Here is a 23,065-nt window from a genome sequence, read left to right as displayed (position 1 = left end):
ATGGTTAAATGATGGATAGTAAAACAGCATAACACTATAAAGTTCACCTAAAAACAATTTTTGACCAACTTTGTATTTGCACAATCTGAAAAAAGACTCTTGTGACTTTAAAAAATTGTCATTTTTAATTCAATCTTTAATTACTCATGCATGACTCAACTGATCAATCTCATTTTTCCCCAGGAGTTGCTTAATGAGTGTATAAAACCACCCATGAAATATCATATCTCAAAATAATTCGGTTCAAAAGTTACAGCAGTTTGATTTAGGGGGGACTTACTTTTTTTTTGTGTGTATATATATATATATATATATACATACATATATATACATGTATTCATTTTTTCCCTCAAACTCACCCAAAATCACTTTCAATCCTACGAGGGCTTAATGTCTCCCAAAGTAGGTAGGATTTAAAGGCGTCTTGTCTCCGGGAAAGATCGAGAGTTCACTGACGTTGATGATCACATCAACGGGACAGACGTATCCCCATTTTGGTACGGGTGTAGGATTGGAGCTGTGATTTTCCTCCCAGTTTCTTTTCTCTGTCATCTCCATCTCAGGTTTACTTGCACACTAGTAGGCCTAACATATTTTGAGTAAAAGCCCTGGTTTTAATTTTCGAGACACACCTAGTCGACTTTAAATCCTCGTAGATACCCTCAATATAAAAAAAAGAAAAAGAAAAAGAAGAGAAAAAGAAGAATAAGAAAGAAATATTTGAAGTTTCTTTATATAATTTTTTTTCAAAGAAAACAACGTCAATAATACAATATTTATGATGGCGGAAAAAAAGTCAAATTGACTAGTTGTCAAATAAAAAGAAGACCCCCCCCCCCCCCTATCCAAACTCTAATCACTTTGCCTTGAAACACGGGGAAGCATACAAAGTGAAGGGAAACAAAGGTATTCTACCTGAAGGCAGGTGTGTGGGGATCCAGTATTACCCATCCTACTCAAAGAGCAAAAAGCTTGGTGGGTTGTTTATTTTTTTTCCGGGGGAGGGACACTTAAAATGTTGGTTAACATTGGTCTGACTTTTAAAAAAATCTGAACTAGAAGGTCACACTTGTCACATGTGTCTGTGATATGTTACAAAAATGAAGCCAGAAAAAATTGCGTTCGAAAATAATCATTTAGTGCTTCACTTGTTGATTGAAATATAAAGTGACCGAAACACCATCTTAATTTCATCCCATACACTCATGTGTACTATTTAGGCGTCTATAAGACGCCTATTTACTAAATCGGGGTTTGCCTTGTAGTTTAGCTTTTCATTCTCAATAATGGTTGTTTTCAGGGTTTATTAGTTCTAATACATGCACTTGTACACGACATGATTCATCTTGGTTTGAATTTTTTTTTAAATTTGCTGCTCACAAAGTTAAACAATACCTTTAAAGGAAATAGTAATAAGTATCTCATCAAAACAAACAATGCAAGCGCGAAGTGCGAGTTGCCTTATAATGATAAACTATTTTGGTTGGGACCGCCTATATGAAGGTGCTGGAATGTAACATTTCCTCCACTTACACCAGAATATCTAATTCATGCATGTATTCATCGTTTAAGATCAAATTTTTAATTAAACATAATTCAAAAGTCATTGAAATAAGATTCTCATTCACAAAATCATGAATTTTAACAATACTTTTGTTGAGCAGTTGATACAACACACAACAGTAAGGCCTTATGCAGATTTATAGGGGCCATAATTAGAATAAATGTAGCCTATGTAAGTATGTATATGTACATTATCTTAATGTATGTTACGATAAAAAATATTTGTTTATTGCATGTTATGTTGAAAAGTGATTATCCTTGTCTTAATTGGAAATCAAGCAAAATACGCCATCGAACGAACGAGGAATCATGGCCCTGGAAAGCGAGAGTGCTGGCCCCGGGTATTATTGGTTGGTTGGTTCATTTATTTCTTCTTTCACAACATTGTACATAACATTAGTTAACAACGTCATAAAAATACTTTCTTCAAGTACATCGGTTGTTGCGCACACTCCCACACTTAAAATTTACAAAGATGAGATCATATATATAAAGTAATACAAATCAAGTACAATTATACAGAAGGGCATTCTTACTTCGTAAAACAACAACAGAAAGTATAATATAGAGCATAAATGGAAATGGAAATATATATAGGTCTATATATATTTTAAAAAAGTCATGAAAGAGGAGAATACCATCAAGAGGAGACCTTTTCCATTGGCAGCATCCCATGTATAGTATAGTATATACTAACCTCGTACTAGTGTGAGTGCCCCTGCCCTGGATATCTTTTAGGTGTGTCAAATTGGAAAATAAATTCTAAATGACCTACATTTTATAATAAAACCATTTTTTCTGCTTGTCAAATTCATTGGGACCAAAAATGACCTTCGTTTTGAAACGCAGCCATTTTTTTTGCCCGTCAAATTTGTAAGGACCAAAATGACCTTAATTTTGAAATGTATTGGCCACTCTATTAATTATTTTGCTTCCAAATGATTTATACATACAGAATAGATTTAAACACTAAAATGATTATGACGGCTGGTGGCGCTACAGAAATTGTGACTTGTTATTTACGTTTTTGGTGACTGATGGCCTCTGATCCACAACGGCGGTGAGAATGAGATACACCTCATCTTTATCTTATTTTTTGCTGTATTTGGGAAGTCGTCAGTATTTCTTGAGGAAGGTGATAAATATTTGAAAATTTCATCGATTTTCAACCAAGTGGACCACAAAATTATTTGTAAGTTACAGAAACTCCCGGTATTTGTGATGGATTTCAGATTGTTTGTTTCAGCGCATCGAGGCGAGCAGTGTGATAGCTTGTTTGTACGCCAGCGCACACGGCCACGCAAGCATGTAAATTGTGTGAAGATGAATGGGCTGGAGCAGCTGATATTCGTGTATGAAGAGAATGATGAATAGTGTGGCTGTGTACATGTGAGGCATGGTCGTGGTCGTGGGTTTGTGCTGTGCATCTTTGAGTTGTTACTTGCTATTTTGTGTGTGGTCCCCTGTCGTCTTATGTTGTGAATGTAACTTGTATTGTAACTGTATAAAGCTAGAGCTGTTTTATCTCATCAAATGCCTTACTACGGTACATCATTTAGTTTTACTCCCTAACACTAACACTAACAGTAACACAAACAGACCCACATTAAAAGTCATTTACCTATTTTTTAAAGATAAATTAGAAAAAAAAATCATGTTCATATTTTGATGTTCCTACTAGATTTGATAATTTGGCCCTACCAATTGCATGTTGCTGCAGGTTATAAATTGATGACCATTATCCTCATCATCATCATCATCGTCATTTTCTCAACTTCCACTTTATCCCCCTCCTCATATTTATTCTCCTCCATCTTCTGCCTACCCTTCTTTCTTTCTTCGTCAGTCCAGGGAATAATTTTGCTTTAGAAATGTGAATATCAAGGTTAACAGCATAAGAGAAATGCTCACAATTATACAGTCCTACTGTATGTAAAAAAATGCTAAGAATTTATGCATAGCAATTAGCAGTCTTTCAAAAATGTGGAACAAATAGCGATGCGATACCAGGAAAGTTATTCCCTGTTCTTGTTCTTCTCATTCTTTCAATCATCTTCCTCTTTGAACATCTTTCATAATCTCCCTCTCTCACTCTTCCTGTTTGTTCTCCTCTCCCTCTTAATCCCTACTGTTTCCTTCTGATCTTCTCTTTATCAGTTGAGTTCAGTCCTCTTTAATGCTACATCATAGTCACAATGCACAGTAAAAGAAGATGAGAATAAGAGAATTTTTTAATCCACCTACTTGTTTTGCATCAGTTTCTCTTTTTTTGTCTTAAAATAATCAGGAACATCCATAAATTTGCAATGCAGTCCCAGTGGTAAAGAGGAAATATCAAAATTGCCATTTTCACCATCAAAAATTTGAAGCTTCTGAATATTCTGTTTGAACCTCCAATTTATTTTTGAAACTTTGAAAGTAAAAAGGAGCAATGAAACTTGAGACTCTGCCTAATTCAACTCTTGATAAGTTGAATAATTGCGTTAGATTCTCAAAGCATTATTTCAGACTATAATATGAAAAAAACATGTTTCCAAATCAAATAATATTTTGCTGGTTGTACTGAGATTTTAAAAATACCGTAGTCACCTGTAATACTGGCTAAATATGAAGAAAGAAAGAATGGTCAAAGAGAAAGTGTAAATGTCCGAAAGGATAGTGTTTATGTACATTTCTGTCAAGCACTAATTATTGAGAAAGAAAGAGAGAGAGAGAAGAAGAGATAGAGAGCGAGCTGGGGGATGGGGGATGGGTGTAAAGTAATGTGAAAATGTGCTACATGTACTTCATACCTGGATACAGGCCTACACATCCTTTTTTAAGCATAGTGAATATGATAATGCAGTCCTGAAAAATGTCTAACCCAGTGATGATGGTTTGTGTGGTATACCTACGTTCAAACCATGACCTACATGTAATGTATTGGAACTAGGTGACCCATGTGACAAAGATGTTGGAAACTTCACATTTTCATTCTAGTGTTTTAGTTTTCCCCATTATAAATTAAAAGGAAGTGCTACACCCGTACACATCTCTAGAATTCCGTCAACTGTATTTTGATTGAAAAGGGGAGTTTATGCAAAATAGTTAGAGTGTCACTGTCCCCTCACAATATATGTATAAATGCAGTTTGCAATTGGAATATTATGTGCCCTTTTTAAAGCCTTTATTAAATCGATTGGTGAAGGTTTTTATTTTTGTGAGATTACTGGAATACATGTACCTTCCATATCATTCTCGCAAAAATTGTAATATTTAATCATTGAAATTTTCTACCTGTATCCATTGATTCTTTGTGATGTGATGTTATTTTCAGGGGATATCCTTTCGGCATTGTAAATTATTTACTTTGAAAAAGACCTTTGATTATAGAATACAAGTAACTGACTATGATATCAGAAATTATGTACAAACCAGAATTTTACAGTGTAGGCCTATCTTGAATTTGAATGCTTGAGGAAAGGTTCCATGCCAAAAAAAAAGAATAATCGGGGGGGGGGGGGGGGGGATACCAAAAATGTTCAAATGATGTGAGAGACTTTGGTAGACAAAAAATAAGAGGAAGTGTGGTTAACATTTGGCAGTGATTTAAAAATACAAGTTTTGGAAATTGGAATGGTTTAATATTTTTTTTAAATAAAAAAAATAGTTAAATGCTAGTGAGATGATAAAACAAAATACTCTACATTTCACCGTTGTTTGTATTTTACGGAATAAATTTTATAAACATCAATTAATTTGAACACAGGTGATTTGTGTAGTTTGAGATTCAAACATACTCAATTGGGCTCTTGGTCTCATTAAAGAAAAAAAATGTAGAACCTGTGACCCAGCTATTTTGTGCACTACTGAAGTTGATGCATTTGCTACATGAAGTATTGGAATAAGGATAAAAGGGCTGAAATCATACCATATTTTGTTACTTGGCGACATCTACAGAACTGAAGGCAGATGAGGTGTTATTATTGGTACTGGTTAATACCGCTATCTTGAAGTACACATTCTGGTGTAAACTGGATTGATAAAATTCCAAGTGTATGAATGCTATGCTTAAGGTACAGATGTTTATCAGGGCTGTGTTCACACACACAAAGATTTTTATGAGGTTCACTCAAAGTTTGTCATGTATTTAGTATTGTTTGAGTCATTGGCCCATATTCTGAACTCTAGCTGGTTTTATAAAGTTGTGGTTAACTATGGAGAGCCAATTGGGGCACAAATCCCTAACAGTACGCATTCAATTTATTAACTCATATGACACCCAAATTGTTCATAATTGGCTGGTAATGATAGATTCAATATTTCGAAGTATTTTTCTTCATCATGGAAGCAAAATTTTAAACAAAGAAATATACAATAGAAACAATTTTTAAAATATTTTTTGCTCCCTATAAATACCTTTAGCACAGATTTAGACCACATGTGGTCTAAGTTAAATCTGACTTCAGAATTTGGCCCATTGTGTATATACACTGTACATCTAATACATGTACCCTTTTTACACAGGATTTTCTTAACCCGGACTATCACTAACCCCGTACTATCCTTAACCCCGTACTATTTTTTTTCCTTTTCACACATGCCAAATTGTTATTGCTAACCCCGGATAAGGAATGCTTGCTTTTTACACACGAAACTCGCTAACCCCGGACTAGTGGTTTTTGTCGATCATTCGTAGTACAAGTACTTCACTCGTACACTTTTTACACACGCTAAAATTTCCTTAACCCCGTACTATAGGTGGGGCTAAATTGCTACTTAGCCCCACCTATAGTACGGGGTTAAGCTTAGCCCACTTTCGTTTTACACTAGCGATCTTAATCCCGTACTATCGCTCTTAGCACCGCAATTGCTGGGATAACCCTGCTTTTTTGCAGGGCCAAATAATCCCGTACTAAAGGTGGGGTTAGCCCACTTTGCAAAAATGCTGTGTAAAAAGAAAGTGGGCTAAGCTTAACCCCATACTATAGGTGGGGCTAAATGGCAATTTAGCCCCACCTATAGTACGGGGTTAAGGAAATTTTAGCCTGTGTAAAAAGGGTATTAATATGTATGTGGGTTTTACAATGTCCGTGAAGGCTTGATCCTACTGCACTCTAGGGATGCAGAGAGGATGTAATTTTAATGAAAAAGAATCTTGCCACCCATTTACGTATCCCTTGTGTACAAAAAATTACTCTTTGCATACACTGTAGGCCTACGTGTTTTATACGCTCTACATCCATCGAGCATCCATCTGCTGTGATTCCATTGTTCACCCATTTTGTCCATTGTCTGGAGCAGATGAAAACTTATGGAGCCACCTTGAAATTTTGCTTGTCCGCAGTATCCGTTATGAATATGTTTTGTGTCCGTTGCCCAGTGGGACCAGGCATTTATCTAGCCTGGTTCCTCTAAAAGATTTTGCCTTTGGGGATGTGTGAAACCCTAAACACAGGTCTTCATTCCTGCTCACCGTTTCGGGTATTTCTTCAAGTTCATATTAAAGGCCTACATTGTACATGTACCTTTTGCCTTCAAAGTCTGTATGAGGATATCTACAATGTAGGCGGAGGCTACAGCTTTTTTCATTGCCTTTGAGTTTTGTGCTGTTACAATGTATGTGGAATGTCAGTAATATGTCTGATACAAGAGACTACTAAAAGTGGCTACTTCATAGCCTTTACACTCCGGTCTTGCATTTATAGTTGTTGTTTTCTTTGTAAAATCAACAATGTCCGGTGGCAGTTTTCCGCAAGAAAAACCTGTACCTAGTCCTTAGGCGCAGATCAAAAGTCAGAATTCAAACGGGATGTGAATGTGCCAGAATATTTACTAGCAAAAGAAAATGGTTATCAGCTAAAATGGATTAACATTTCGTCCCCAAAAACTTTTACAAGAAAAAAAAAGGCATTTAATGCATTCTGCTGCACTTTCTGCATGTGGCATTTTTCAAATTCCACCCCCCCCCCCGCCGCCCTGGATCCACGCCTGATCCTGGTCGAAAAAAAAATGAGAAAGCAAACGGAAGACCAGGTTGTGTATCGGTGGTGGTTCCTTTCGCAGACTCACAACATTGTGGACTTTTGCATTTTAGCATCAGACCAAAGGCATCTGTACATGTACATTGTAGCAAGGAGCTCCTTGATTGTAGGCAAAAGGTGTACATGTACATGTAGTCTCTACATGGATGTACATACATTTAGGCTAGCTAGGAATCTGAATTTACGTTTTATTCTGAAAAGGTTCTATGACGTTACTGACAGTGCTCAGGACTGGTACTCACAGTCACTGGTAATGCATGATGAATATCACAGATTGAGTTTGGTCATATGATTTTCTCATTTCTATCACCATTCACTCACAAGAATTGTTGTGTTCTGACTCAGCAGGGAGTCACATGGATGGAACAGATTCCACTTTATTCAAATTAGACCAACTTTCTCTTTGGTTTGCCACAAGAAGAGATGACTTGTCTTTGCCAGACATGTGTTCATATTTTTACACCATTAAAAAACATTCATTTCTTTGTGTTGTGTTTGCAATGCGATAAAAAATCTTTCATATTAAGAGCTACTTTAAAATGAGAGATGTTCTAATAGTGCACTATGACCCATGGGCAGAAATATTATTTGATGTTTATTCTTTTTTGTTGTTTTGGGGGTTTGATTTGTTGCAATACATGTATTGTGTGTATTTTTTCTTTGTTTATTTATAAATTTGTACATCATTTATAATTTATTAGTCATTAATTTATTTTTGAATATTGTTATTTTTTATTTCATTTTTTCTGGGGGATGCGAGGGTGATGGCTATTAAATACATGTACATGTATGTTCACTTTGCATGCACATGTAGGCCTACATGTACACAGTGTACATGTAGGCCTACATTTCCCTGTGGTAATTTATTAGTTCGAAATTAGATTCTGCCAATAAAGGATGTTTGATATAAAGTTCACATACACTGTAGAGGACCTACATGTATGGCTTAATGTACCCTGTTAGTAACTTTGATCAGCAAGTGTGTCTCCACTTAAAGACTAGCACATACAAAACTTGCTGGAGAGGGCCTTCAGTACACAAGGCATGAGTAGGCTGCACATTCAGACCCTTAACTCGAGTGAAGGGTTTGCACAGCATACTAGGCTCTTCTGAAGGGGACTGGTTATCCTTTTAAATACCAAAGGGGTCATGGCTCACGAGCACACTGACTTGGGTTTTGAACCTGCACTAGATCTCCTGGATTGCGAGACCTCTGCTCTGCCAAGTGCCAACTGAGTTATTAATCGTTTTTGTTACGGGTAGGCCCTACTTTTTTTAAGCATTACTGGCAGAATTGAAATCTATGCAATTATTTGTGAAATGCTGAAAAATGTTAGATTGGTGAGACCAATATACATGTTGTTGTACGGTATATATATTTTCTTTATGATAAGTTTTGATACTCCTGAAGTGATTGACAAAATAGTATACACTGTACAAGTCACACAAAAAACCGTCATAAAATTCATCATTTGTGTAGACTTTACATGTATTCTTCTATAAAGTATGCACATGTATTTGCCTGTGTGTTCAGTTTTCTTATCAACTGTGTAGTTATTGTTTGCAGGCTATTGTAGAACATTGTAGCTTTCTGCTCTACCCCCAAGAAAAGCAAACAAACACAAACATAATACAAACAAACAACACCAGAATCTAGAGTGGACTTTCTCATTGCTAGGCATATTTGTTATAGTACTCCACATTGCTTGCCAGTATGGGTGAAAACAGGAGAAAAAAAGAAACAATTGTACTTTTTCTATGTTTTTCACATTTTCCTTGTCTACGTGTATGTTAGTGTTGACTGTTGACACTGTTGACTTGAATGCTCTAGTTCATTAGTTTGTTGTTTTAATATGCAAATTATAGTGGCTAAAAGAGTACATTTTCCTTGTTGAATGTACCTTTCACTACATAGTTTCGGCTCATAAAATGATAAATTTCTGATTGGTCTGTAGAACTCTTTACCCTCTTTTGTGCACTTTTAATTTGGTCTCCTCCTGCATGGTTTACAAACCAGGTCATCTGCTCATCATTTTGTCTAACTTCCAGCTAGGCCACGCCATTCTGTTCAATATACATGTATCTGTTTTGGTCTAACTGTTTATGAGCTGTAATTTGCATTTTGGCCAAGTACATTTATAGACAAATAGGAAATTAGACCAACTGGGTGTTTACTTAATGAGAATTGGACTTGATAGACCAACAGCAAGTAGATTATAAAATGAGTTTAGTCGAAGTGTAATGGAAGTAGACCAGTTGCTCGTAGACAAAGACCAAATGAACATATATACATGTATGACATGTATCATCTATTTTTCTGCTCAAATTGTACAGAGTCAGAGTGGGCAGGTGCTGTGTGGGCATGTAGGCCTAAAGTTGTTTGTGTAAACACATCCTGAAATGGGACGGAGAGGAAGTGCTTGCTGGGATTGTTGTTTGAATTGATTATTTCCTGTGTGCTGGGTTGTCTTCACCACACACCCAGTTATTGCGAGCAATAAAAAAAATGGTTTGCTGAGGACAGCATCGTGGTGATGTTTCTTCATGGACATGTACTTTTTTGTAAAGCTGCTTAATGATAAAGTTAGTGTACACACAACTTCACTCTCAACACAGCGTAGGTGAACACTACCGGTACTTTATTGCAAGACTGGTGGTAACCTATACAATATATAAATTTTTACGAATTTCACGATTAGGACCTCCTTGCCAGAAGCACAAAATGTTAAAATAATGGAATTCCACATGTTCAGGGAGGAATGAAACTTCATTTTACATGACGAGAAAATCAAAATATTTCAAACAATAAAAAACAAAAGAAATAGTGAGTGAATGACATCATCGACCCTCTCATTTGGATGTAACTGGCTCGTTCATATAACTTTTTTGTGAAATGAAGCGAAACTTTAAAATGTCATAACTTTCTTATTTTACATCCGATTTTGATAAAATTTTCAGTGTTATGCTTGTTGAATTTTTCTTTTTTTATTCAAATCAAGTTTTTGTTGGGGTGGACTTGTCCTTTAAGCTTGTCCACTAAAGACATGATGTGAGAGTACATGTATGTGTGGATGAGTTATCTTGAATTTGCCCAGTGTACAGAATTTTAGTCCTTTTAATTCAGGAACATGAAATAAAATCCATGGCTCTTGATGATATTCAAGTTTACGAGAACCCTTAATCACAATCCGTCTGGTATAGACGCCATTGAATCCAGAAAGAAAGATATCCGATGTGGCTCAGACTATTAAAGTCTAATTTAACTGAATAATGTCTGAATAGTCAGACTACTGCAGGAGATGTTTGTTGCAATCCTGTTTACCATCTTTGGTGCGAAGTATGGGGTCTGAAGTGAAAAGCTAACCCTGAAGGAGTTCCCCAAGGGTGCTCTCAGTTGAATGTCAGGCTGGATATGGGAGTAAAATCACACAGACATTGGGATACAGGTAAACCAGTGTAAGCCATGACAAAAACACATTTTGAAGACACAGAGCCCTGATATTGTAGCACCCCTTTCATTTCATTCCATCAAAACTATAAACAGTGTTTGGGGGCATATTATATACAACCTTCAAGACAAACCAGAAGAGTGAGGGGTATTTGATTTTGAACTAGGAGAGGCTTTAAGAATCTAGAAGAAATTGAAGGGATTCTCTACCCCCCCCCCCCCAAAAAAAAAGTGAGAAGAAAATTATAAATAAAGCTTAATTATGAAATCAAGTTTAGTCTCATTTGTAGATCAGAATAAGGACTTCAAGAATGTAATTTATTAAATCCGGATCCATAGAATGGACCTTAAATAATCAAGAACCACGGAATGGTTACCAGTATCATAAATCCAGAAAAAGTGATTGGATCCTCAAACATTTTCTTTTAAATCATTGAGGGGGTTCTAATATTATAAATCTATGTAGAAGCAGTGAATGAGTAATGAATACCGCAGGGGCCCTTTCGCAGAAAGAGCTGCAATCAAACACAACTATCAAAAGGCAACTATTGAAAGACAGTAATTGCAGCAAACAATTATTTCAGAAGAAAGTCTTTTAAATCAAGGATGATTTTCAAAATATTATAATGCATCTAGATCTGGTACTTACATATACATGTATGTAACCTTATCTTTGTTTAAAAAAATCATGAAATCTTAACTCAAAATCAATAATTCTGATGATCACTAACACAGAAAAGCATATGTGGGACAGTGTATTAATATTGCTTCAAAAAATATCTGACATTTGATGGAATTCCATGTTTTTTCTCAGTAATTAAGCATTTTCTTCCAGAGCTATTTGGCACATATTTTTTTATTCATACTATCCAAACACTTTGGTGGCGATTTCATTGGATTCTATTTGAACTCATATCGAAAACATTACCACAACTGGTATTTATCTCAAACAACTTGATTTTCCACCGATAAATATAACGCACGTATCAGAGACATTATTTATACTTGAATTTTTTTTAAGTTGCAGTACTATAAAGGACCCTGATCCATCAAATGGAAATTTAAGACCAATACATATTTGATGTCGAAGTTTAAGAGGAATTATGATGAAATTAAGAGGATGAATGAAAATTGTATTCATGATCATATAGATTGTTACATGTATAAACCATGCATGGTCAAAATGCCTTGTTTGTAGTAAAAGTGTTAACCCATGGGTCGAGTAGCGTCTGTCTACCTGGGAGCGTTTCATGAGAGGACTTGTCGGACGCTTTATCCGACAATTACTGTTTCTCCCTGGAGTTACCGTAGTAACAGTGCTTCTCATCCAATCAAAGTGAAGGAAAGTTGTCAGATCTGACAACATGTCGGACAGAAATGTTGATGAAATGCTCCCCTGTATAGCTGGTTAGTCTAGTTCTAGACGATTTCTATTGATTCCTATTCTACGTCGTATCGTACTACATGTATCTTGTTCGCGCATGCATGCGCCCTATCCAAGTGAGCGCGCAAATCGGAGAACCAGGTTCGGGATAGTACGATACGACAGGATAGGAATCAATTGAAATCGTCTAGAACTAGGCTTAAATAGCTGGTTGAAAACCCTAATGCTTTCAAACTTCAACATGAACCATGATTTGACTCTATGTACTTGGCATGCAGCATACATACATGTACATGTACAGACCTCCAGTCAGACTCAAAGTGACCCTGTGAACCTTGTGAACTTGGCTTATCTCTCTCACATGGGTATGCCAGCCTGCCTAGTGCCTGCCTGCCTGCCTGCCTGTCTTGCCTGCTTGTGTGTGGCTTGCCTAAGATCTGGGGCTTGAAAACGAGTTGTTGACATGTTTGGCTGGTCAACCAGATGATGGTTTTCCCAGTAGAATGAGTTTGGCAAAAGAAGGTATTTTCCCTCTGCTACTTGCAGTTTAAAGTAAAACCCATTTTTGCTGTGAATAGTCCCTTGAGCATCTGAGCCCACCAGCTATCATTTTTTTTATTTGTTTATGATGCGGTTTGTGGAAAGTCACGCTGTCCACAAACTTTTCAGCCGTCAAACCAAAAATACTGTGCAGTTTTAAATTCCTATCAACTAATTACTGTAGCTGCAAGCCTCCTTATTTAGAGAACGTATTTGATTCAAATTTATAAATTGCTATGGTTTGAATAATACTCCAATTAAAAAAGAAACATTAGATTTTAGGAATAATACTTTGACATCTTCAAACAGCCTGTATTTATCTTGTTATGAAATACTACAAAGCGTTTGGTTTTGGGGGTTAAAATGGTATTAGGTATTTAGGGTTGGGAATTTTGACAAAATACTAGTTTTGGGTAAAAAAAATATATATTTTGAAAAATATTGTGGATGGTTACCAGTCCTGTTTAAAGGCCATTTTCATACCATGATGAAAGTTTGATATTTTACATTTTGTTAAAATAGCACCTCCCCCTAGTTTTAAAGGCAACAAATAACAGAAAATTGCTTGGAATGCATGCATGGTTTGAAATATTTTTAAAGCTGTTTAACATAGCATACATAATAATATGCAACCCTGCATGCAGGTTTGACTTGAGTTTCGTTGTTTTGTTTTATCATCATTGAAATTCTCATTCTCAAATTCAAAACATTGGTATTAAGCATGTAGTCCTTCTTTTCTTGTTTTGGAGGCGATTCATTCAAAACTTCTACACAGAATTTTGAAATTTTGACCAGAACAATTTTTATGCTAATTTATGCATATTTTTAAAAATTCACATAAAATGCTTCTTTATTTGTTGACCGATTTTGATTTTTTTTCTTCCATCTGGTAGAGCGTCATGAGGTTCACCAATCTTCTACACAGAATTTTGAAATTTTGACTAGAACAATTTTTATGCTAATTTACGCGAAATTAATTTATGCATATTTTTAAAAATTCACATAAACTGCTTCTTCTTTATTTGTTGACCGATTTTGATTTTTTTTCCTTCCATCTGGTAGAGCTTCATGAGGTCCACCAAACTTCTACACAGAATTTTAAAATTTTTGGTAGAAAATTAAATGCTAATTTATTCGAAATGTATTCATAAATCACAGAAAATGCCTCTTCTTCTTTATTTGTGGACAGGTTTTGATTTTTTTCTTCTATCTGGTAGAGCTGCATGAGGTTCACCAAACTTGTACACAAAATTTTGAAATTTTGTCTGGAAAATTATTTATTCTAATTTATGCAAAATTTATTCATAAATCACAAAAAATATTTTTTCTTCTTTTTGATCAGTTTCAATTTTGTTTGCTTTATATGATAGCTCGAGGTGGTGATACAAAATTTCAACATATAATTTTGAAACTCATTAAATATGCTTATTTATATTTTCAAAACTCACAAAAATTATTTATTTGTTGATTGATTTTGGTTATTTTTGTTCCATCTGAGAGCTACATGTACATTATATGTAGGTTCACCAAGGTTCTACACATAGTTAAGAAACTTTGACTAGATAATTATTAATACTTTATTCATATGAAATTTATTCATAGATCACATAAAATGCTTCTATGTCATTTCTTCATCAATTTCAATTGTATATCCTCAATTTATGTCACCAATATAATTCACTACAGTGTCAACTGGGCTGAAATTAAAATTGTGTTAAATTTTGTTGCGAGATGCCGATGAGCTCCACATCATTGATGTGCTAGTTTATTGTGCAAGGTATCCACCAGGAAAATTCTCAATCGCTTTCAGTTGTGCAGATACAGTTAGTATATTTTACATTTGCATGTACAATTTTTTATTGCCAAGAAACCATTATTTTACCTAAATATAGACTTTTTTGTCTGCAGACTCTACACTGAGAATGCTACTGCTACTGCCAACAGATGTTGATTTGTATAGTGTAAAAAAAATTGAGAAGGTTTCTGTTCCCAACTTACCATCCATCCCACTTCCATCAATTTGTAGAGTCTTGTGTGATTCAAAAAAAAAAATCAGCACTTTAAATTTGAGTTTTCTGAAAGTATGACAAGGATGTTGATAAATAATGATGTCACATTACCCTACCCATCAAAATCTTTGGATAGTACTACTTGGGAATATAAAGACAGAGCCAGTACATACATACATGTACATGTAGGGTATTCATTGATATACTCTATTCATAGAGCTATTACATTTTAAGAAGTATTGCATGAATTCAATCTTCAAATGCATATTAAAATTTGAAGTGCAGAAAGCCCACACCATTAATATAATATATTTAAGCTTATCCTACCACAATCCCTTCCCAAGCAGGCAAATACTGTTATTACTTACAATGTATGTTCACACAATATCATTGCTTCAGCTGTCTAGCTCAAGTACATGTATATGTATTTTACATGTACAGTAGCTGCCAAATTTGTTTCTATACCCCTTTTGTACTGAACTTTTTTCCCTTTTCCTCAGCGAACTTTGCAAGCACGCATTCCCCTCTTCCTTGGTGTCAAAAAAAATGTGCCCATCCGCATTGACATCAGGGGAGCCTTTCATGTGACAAGTTTTATCCAACAGTTTATAGGAACTGTGCTTTTTTTTTCTAGCCAATCAAAATCATGTTTGTTTGTTGAAACCTCCCCTGATCCATAGGGAAAGTTAACGAGCAATAGAGATTGGACAGAAGTATTACACAGCCACCGCTTGTACACTCTGGTTTTGCATTCCTTGTTTTCTTCTTATCTAGAATTCAGTGCAGGTTTTTGTGTAAGGAAAAAAATATGTAAATTGTCAATAAAAGGAAAACAAGTATTAATGCAAGAGTAGAATGTAGGCAGTGACTGCTTTTTGCAGCCACTGTACAATCTTTTTTTTACAATTCTTGCCGGAACTTTCCCCATACATGTATCATCGTCTCTGGATTTGGATCCAAAAATGTGAAAAGTTGCAGATCCTATCAAAATGCTTTCCATTGTAGATGCAAATTAATCTTCTGGAAACCTCCTCATCCATTGCATCTGAAAATGACAGATGTCTAGACTTTGCCATGAAATATCGTATTCCATTTTCTCATGTTCTCCATAGAAGATGCGAATGATGAAAAGTGTATTCCGCATCCCCCATTTCTGAAATTTCTCAAAACAAGAATATTAAAGATAAATACTAGTTTTGTTAACTATCTCAAAATGAGTTCAAACAGAATCCAATAAAATTACCACCCAAGTGTTTGTATACATGTATGAATAAAAAAATATGTGCCAAGTGGTTCTGGAAGAAAGTGCCGAGCTGCTGAGAAAAGAGCAAAATAAGCACAGAATTCCATCAAATGTCGGGTATTTTTCCGAGCAATATTGATACACTGTCACGCAGTATATGCTGTCCTGTGTAACTGTTCATCAGAATGATCAGTTTTTCACTAAAATTTCATGATTTCACAAAAGATAAGTTTATTTCAATGTACCAGATCTAGATCTACATGTGTGATAATATTGTGGCAATTAACCTTGATTTTAAAGGACAAGTCCACCCCAACAAAAACTCGATTTGAATAAAGAGAGGAAATTCAACAAGCATAACACTGAAAATTTCATCAAAATCAGAAGTACATGTAAAATAAGAAAGTTATGGCATTTTAAAGTTTCGCTTCATTTCACAAAACAATTACATGCACATCTCGGTCGGTATGCAAATGAGGAACTGATGACATCACTCACTCACTTTCTATTTTCTCGTCATCGTCATGTGAAATGAAGTTTCATTCCTCCCTAAACACATGGAATTCCATTATTTTAACATTTTGTGCTTCAGGCAGGGAGGTCCTAATCGTCAAATTCGTAAAAATTGAAATATATTATTCAAACAATAAAAAACAAAAGAAATAGTGAGTGAGTGACATCATCGACTCTCATTTGGATGTAACTGGCTCGTTCATATAACTATTTTGTTAAAAATAAGCAAAACTTTGAAATGTCATGACTTTTTTATTTTACATCCGATTTTGATGAAATTTTCAGCATTGTGCTTGTCTGATTTTTCTCTATTGATTCAAATCAACATTTTTCTGAGGTGGACTTGTCTCATGAAATAATTGTTTGCTGCTATTACTGTTTTTTTACCTTTAAATGTTGGTGTTCTGTGCAAAGCAGTGCCATGTGAACATAGCATGAGCCATCTAGCTTTGTTGTTTACATCTTGAGTTTCACGGCAATCCCCAGGGACCGGGTTAACAAGGCTAACCATTTACATATATTACATTTAATTGCTTTCTGCTACACACATAGGGTTATTAGCACTTTAGGTACTTTGTGGAAATTAAGGAGATGTTATTGAGTGAGCTGAGACTGTCTGGTAATTGTCTCGCTGCCATTTGGCCACTTGAGTTAATTTAGAGACTAGGACATGGTGGGTTCATGCTCTTTGTAATCAAAGCATTTCAATTATGAAGTCAGTGATGGAGAGTTGTGAGACAAATTGAGAGCAGGACTTTAATTTGGAAAGGTGTACTGCAGTGAGTACTAGCATTATGTATTCATTATTTGCCCCACATTTTTTCTTCTGTGAAATTTTGTTGAAATGCTAAATTTTGATGATAAAGGTGTATGGTGAGCATTCAGAATGCTGTTTTTGTCTTAAGTTGCTTCGTCCATCAATATTTAAAAGAGATTGTCACTAGTACATGTACATGGTCTGTATATTTTATCATCAGTGGAGTACAGTATATACATTTGTGTATGATGTACGTACATGTACATGTATATCTTGGAAAAATAGGGCCTTGAGCAATTGTTGAAATTCTGTTTCCTAATAACTCGTGATTTTTTAAATACTAACAGGGACCCTACTAGTTTGAAAATTTCCAGGGAGTCCATTATTAAAAAAAAAAATGGCTCCAACATCAGAAAAACAATTTTCTTTTAAATTCTGTCCTTGCATGGGGAAGTTTGACGGGGCAATTTAAAGAATAGTGGGTACTACATGTATGATTTGGGGTTCGTTTTTATACATATCAATGATTCAAGATAAGTTGGTATTAGATTGTTTAGTATTTTAAAAACAAGAAAACAATATATAATGCACTGCTCAACTGATTGCCATTTCAGTGTGTATAATAAGGAGTGTTGAGCTACATGTATGTTATGATAATATTTAATTAGAATCATTTTAGCATATTTATTTTGGAGTTTTTGTATCTTTGATACTGAAATGAGTGTTTGCATGGCTTCCCCAAGATATACTACAATTATCAACATAAAGCAAAATGATACTAAAGTACAGATTCTACATAATTTTAAAAGAGAGTACATGTAAATGATTTTGTATACAACTGATTGCCCAAGATATTAATACAAAAATCAAGTCAAACCAAATTCGAGCATAGGTTATTTGATCTTCTTTCCATTTTTCAAAAGTAAATTTCTAAAGTTCATTGACAAAACAGTATTTCCCAATTTTTTTCTTATTACCAAATACCATGACTTTCGTCTTTTGTGGGAGCAAATGCATATTATTCAAATCTAACAATTTGCACATTGAAACAAAAATCGTCTTGCAGGTGTTTCTGCATACCAGTTAATAAATTTTGATGAAATTTCACTTTCCTCGTTCGTTTTACACATGGAATTTTTTGCAGACATCTTTCATCCATGTTTGCTCAATGTTTCATCTATAAGGTTGTAAAATATTTGCTATGTTTTGTATCACTGTATACTATTGTAGAAATATCAATTATAACAATCCATGTAAAACTTAACTTTGATACATGTAATTTGTTTTACAACCAGTTAATTATAAATTTTGATGAAATTTTACTTTTCCCAATAAACATATGGAAAAAAGTCCCTTACACTGTACGTCACAGCTTGGATGTTTACAGTCCAAGCTATTGCATAATAACAACAGTGAATTCTATCATTTAAAATATGGCTAATAATACTTGATATAAAAATACTACATGAAAACTTGATAATGAGAGATTTCAAGCTTTTTCCAATTCAAACAGTTTTAATGACAAAGTTTTTTTTTGTTGAAAAATTCTTTTTTTTCCCGTCACATAACAGAGCATATTAATTGAAATATTACATTGTTCATGGAACTGCAGATAAATGCTTTATCAAAAAAGAGGTCACAACTTGTCTTCCAAAATCCATAAAAGATTCTCTGTTGTGTCTTTACTTTTATGTTAAAGTCTCTAAATGTCATTACATCACAAGTCAAATAGCTTGGAACTGCCCATGCAAGTTTAGTTTAATCCAAATTCTTAAAAAGAAGCATCGAGATACATTTTCAATGCACGTCTGAATGCAATGTGAAATACATATTGGGCTGGCTAGATCTGGAACCGGGTACATTCAGTATCTGAATTGATACCAAATAAGATCAAAACATTCAGGCCAAACGGGTAGCCTGAAATGAAGAAGGCTTTCCCATCTTCTTGACTCGATGACAGAGAGGTGGTAAAGCAAAATATGTAGTTTCTTTTTAGAAATCATTACCCCTTTATTCTTGTCGAACAAGAATGGAATGCATCTCTGGGCATCCGCTTTGGAACATGTAAATGATAAGAAGGAGACTAAAGTTTAAAGGGGAAGTTCACCCTGACAAAAAGTTTATTGTAAAAATAGCAGAAAAATTAATGAAAAATATCTGAGAAAAATCATCAAATAATTAAAAAGTTATTAGAATTTCAATTATTTGATTTGTGACGTCATATGCGAGCAGCATTCCTACATAGCGAATGGTAAATTGAAAATTGAAAATGGTTTTCACTGTAACTTTTGTATATCAATAGACAAATCGTTTCACACCGATCATGAAAAGAAAACAAAATTAAGTCATCAGGAACCATACAAAATTTGAGATTTATGCATTTTATATTACATAACACATGGGACAGCTGCTCGTTTATGACGTCACAAATCCAAAACTTTGAACTCTAATAACTTTCTTACTCTTTAACGGATTTTCCTCAAACCTTCACCAATATTTTTTACTATTTTTTCTGCTATTTTTACAAGAAAGTTTTCTTCAGGGTGAACTTCCCCTTTAATAAAAGAATGTATACAGAGACATTTTTGAAAGGCAATGAGTACCGGTAGTTCAACCAGGGACCCTGGTTCAAAAAGAACTTTGTCTCGCCTGCATAACAGAGCGAGAAGTATAGGCGCCGCTTTTCCAACGGTAGTGGCATCAACATGAAATCTTTTAAAACCAAGGTTAAGTTAATATTGAAATGCCATCATAACTTTGATAAATAGTATATGGAGCTAGTTCATGAAACTTAGACATAAGGGTAATCAAGTATTATTGAACATCATGCCCCAAGTTTCAGGTCACATGACCAAGGTCAAGGTCATTTTGGTCATTGGACTTAAACCGTGTTGTGGGAATCAACATCGAAATCTTAACCAAGTTGAAATGTCATAACTTTGAAAGTTTATGGATCTAGTTCATGAAACTTGGACATTAGGGTAACGATGTATTGCTGAATAATCCTGCCCGAGTTTCAAGTCACATGACCAAGGTCAAAGGTCTTTTAGGGTTGACAAACTTTGGCTATGTTGGGAATATTTGCTATTATAACCTTGAAAGTTTGTGGATCTAGTTCATGAAACTTGGACATTAGAGTAATCAAGTATCATCTTGCCTGAGTTTCAGGTCACATGACCCAGGTCTAAGGTCATTTAAGGTCAATGAACTTTGGCCATGGTGGGGGTACACTGTATTGTTGAATTGCCATTTTTACTTTGAAAGTTGATGGATCTAGTTCAAGACATTTATGAGGGTAATCAAGTATCACTTATTTTGCACGAGTCCACATGATTAAGGTCAAAGGTCATTAAGGATAAATGAGTATAGTCTTTAATTGTTATATGAATGGTATATTTATGTAAATAATTGTTAAAGAGAAATTCCAGTAGTTGCAGTAAACACTGATTTCATGAGAAAGTCTGTAAAACCAGGCTTAATTGTCTGTACACTGTATATCATCGAGGATGAAGATCTGGTACAGTTACATTAACTGAACTTTGTGAAATCTTGAAATCTACGCTGAAAAACGTTCACACTGAAGATCACCAACACAGATAGGCACACGTGGGACAGTGTATTATTATTGCTGGAATAAAGACCCGACGGAAGTGACCGAATCCGCACTTATTTTGCTTATTTTTCAGCAATTACACAGTTTCTCCCAGAATCCTGTGGCACATATTTTTTATTCATGTATACAAACAGACACTTGGGTGGTCATTATATTAGATTCTGTAAAAAGTCATTTTGAGATCGTTACCAAAACTGGAATTTATCTTTAAAGAGTCATTTTCGAAGTCAACACTGCTGCTAGATGTATATTGAATCATGATGTAATGCAGGCGAGACTGCCAGAGGCGTTCCACTTGTAAAGAAACTTGTTTTGTGATCTCATACGAAAGGAGACAATTACAATGAATCCCCGTTTCTTGCTCCGGCCTGGATTTTTTTTTTTTATTCATTCCGGACTAATCCGGTCAATACCTCAGTATGAGCAGCTTATAAAGCCCATCTGTACATGTAGTTTTGTTGCACCCAACATGAATGTCACTATTCCATTTCATTTCAATTTAATAATGCATGTGTGAAGGTAAACACCTCATGCATGGAGTGGGCTGAAAACTTAGCTTTTCTAATACTCAGGTAAAAATTAAATCACTACCGAGAGGGGGCACTAGATTCAAATTCAAATTCTGATGGGCAGAAAAATGTTGTATGTAAATTTCAATTGGTAAAGAAATTCTCTACCCTGAATGACATAATCTGGACAAGGCAGCCGGGAAAGTGTCTGTTATTAAAGATGAGGCTTGACTCTGACTTTTGCAAACAATGTACAATACATTCCGCACTTTCCTGGTTTTTATTGAACTCTCAGAATTCTCGTTATGAAAAACATAATTTATATTGGCTGCACATGTATGTAAATTTGACTTTTACCCTCTACATGTAGCTACTGTACAATGTATGTTAGCCTTAAAGGGGAAGTTCACCCTGAAGAAAACTTTGTTGTAAAAATAGCAGAAAAATTAGTAAAAAATATTGGTGAAGTTTTCAGGAAAATCCGTTAAAAGTAAGAAAGTTATTAGAGTTCAAAGTTTTGGATTTGTGACGCAGCTGCCCCATTTGTTATGTAATATAAAATGCATGAATTTCAAATTTTGTATGGTTCCTGATGACTTAATTTTGTTTTCTATTCATGATCGGGTGTGAAATGATTTGTCTATTGATATACAAAAGGTAGAGTGAAAAATATTTTCAATTTACCATTCGCTATGTATGAATGCTGCTCGCATATGACGTCACAAATCAAATAATTGAAATTCTAATAACTTTTTAATTATTTGATGAATTTTTCTCAAACCTTCGGCAATATTTTTTATTATTTTTTTCTGCTATTTTTACAATAAACTTTTTGTCAGGGTAAACTTCCCCTTTAATACAAGCCCCCAGAGGAAAACGGTTTAGGTAGCTCAATGAAGCCACTGCACTTAGTAAAATTGCATTTGTGGCATCTCCATATTTTCCTCACACTTGTTTATGTTTTTTCTTCCTTTCGTTCTTGCATAAAAAAAAGTATCCAGCACTTGATTGTAAACCTCGGTGGACACACTCCGATTGTCTCATCCATCCGGTTACAAAGTAAATAGAGAGAAAGGGAGAGTGAGGCCCCATCTTGAAAGTTAGAACCAATTCACACTTAACTTTCCTGTATCGATTCATACGAGACAGATCGTTATAGAACTAGGCCCTATCTTACATGTGCAAAGAGTTGCGATTGATCCGACCATATAGCATATGGAAATCCAACAATGTCTTAATCTTTATTCCAGGAAATTTGCATGATGTCCTTTGTAAAGGAAGAGAAGACACTGAATTTTCAAGAAAACAAGGAATGTATGATTATACTTCACATCTACATACTTGTACAAAGTATTTTGAACAAACATTCATTTTAGATGTTGACGTTGCTGGCTTTCTATAGTTGTGGTTGATTGGATCAATCACAGTCCTTTGTAAGACAGGGCCCTGGTTAATGGGGCACA

The 23,065-nt window shown here is 34.9% G+C and overlaps 1 protein-coding gene across 6 annotated transcripts in view; it reads left to right on the top strand.

Annotated features, from left to right (window-relative positions):
- The first annotated feature begins 2,592 nt into the window (after nucleotides 1-2,592).
- The window catches only part of LOC121422135 (insulin receptor substrate 1-like), a 79,511-nt gene continuing 59,038 nt past the window's right edge, over nucleotides 2,593-23,065 (top strand). For 5 of the 6 annotated variants that reach the window (XM_041617053.1, XM_041617047.1, XM_041617039.1 and 2 more), the window contains exon 1: nucleotides 2,593-2,755. The gene's annotated coding sequence lies outside the window, so the exon portion shown is untranslated. Of the gene's footprint in view, nucleotides 2,756-17,063; nucleotides 17,503-23,065 lie in introns of those variants that run through there. The other variant, XM_041617030.1, reaches the window with a different exon arrangement.

Source organism: Lytechinus variegatus, chromosome 1, assembly GCF_018143015.1.
Source record: "Lytechinus variegatus isolate NC3 chromosome 1, Lvar_3.0, whole genome shotgun sequence".
In the NCBI taxonomy this organism is placed as follows: Eukaryota; Metazoa; Echinodermata; class Echinoidea; order Temnopleuroida; family Toxopneustidae; genus Lytechinus; species Lytechinus variegatus.
This window is presented reverse-complemented; position numbering and strand designations above follow the sequence as displayed.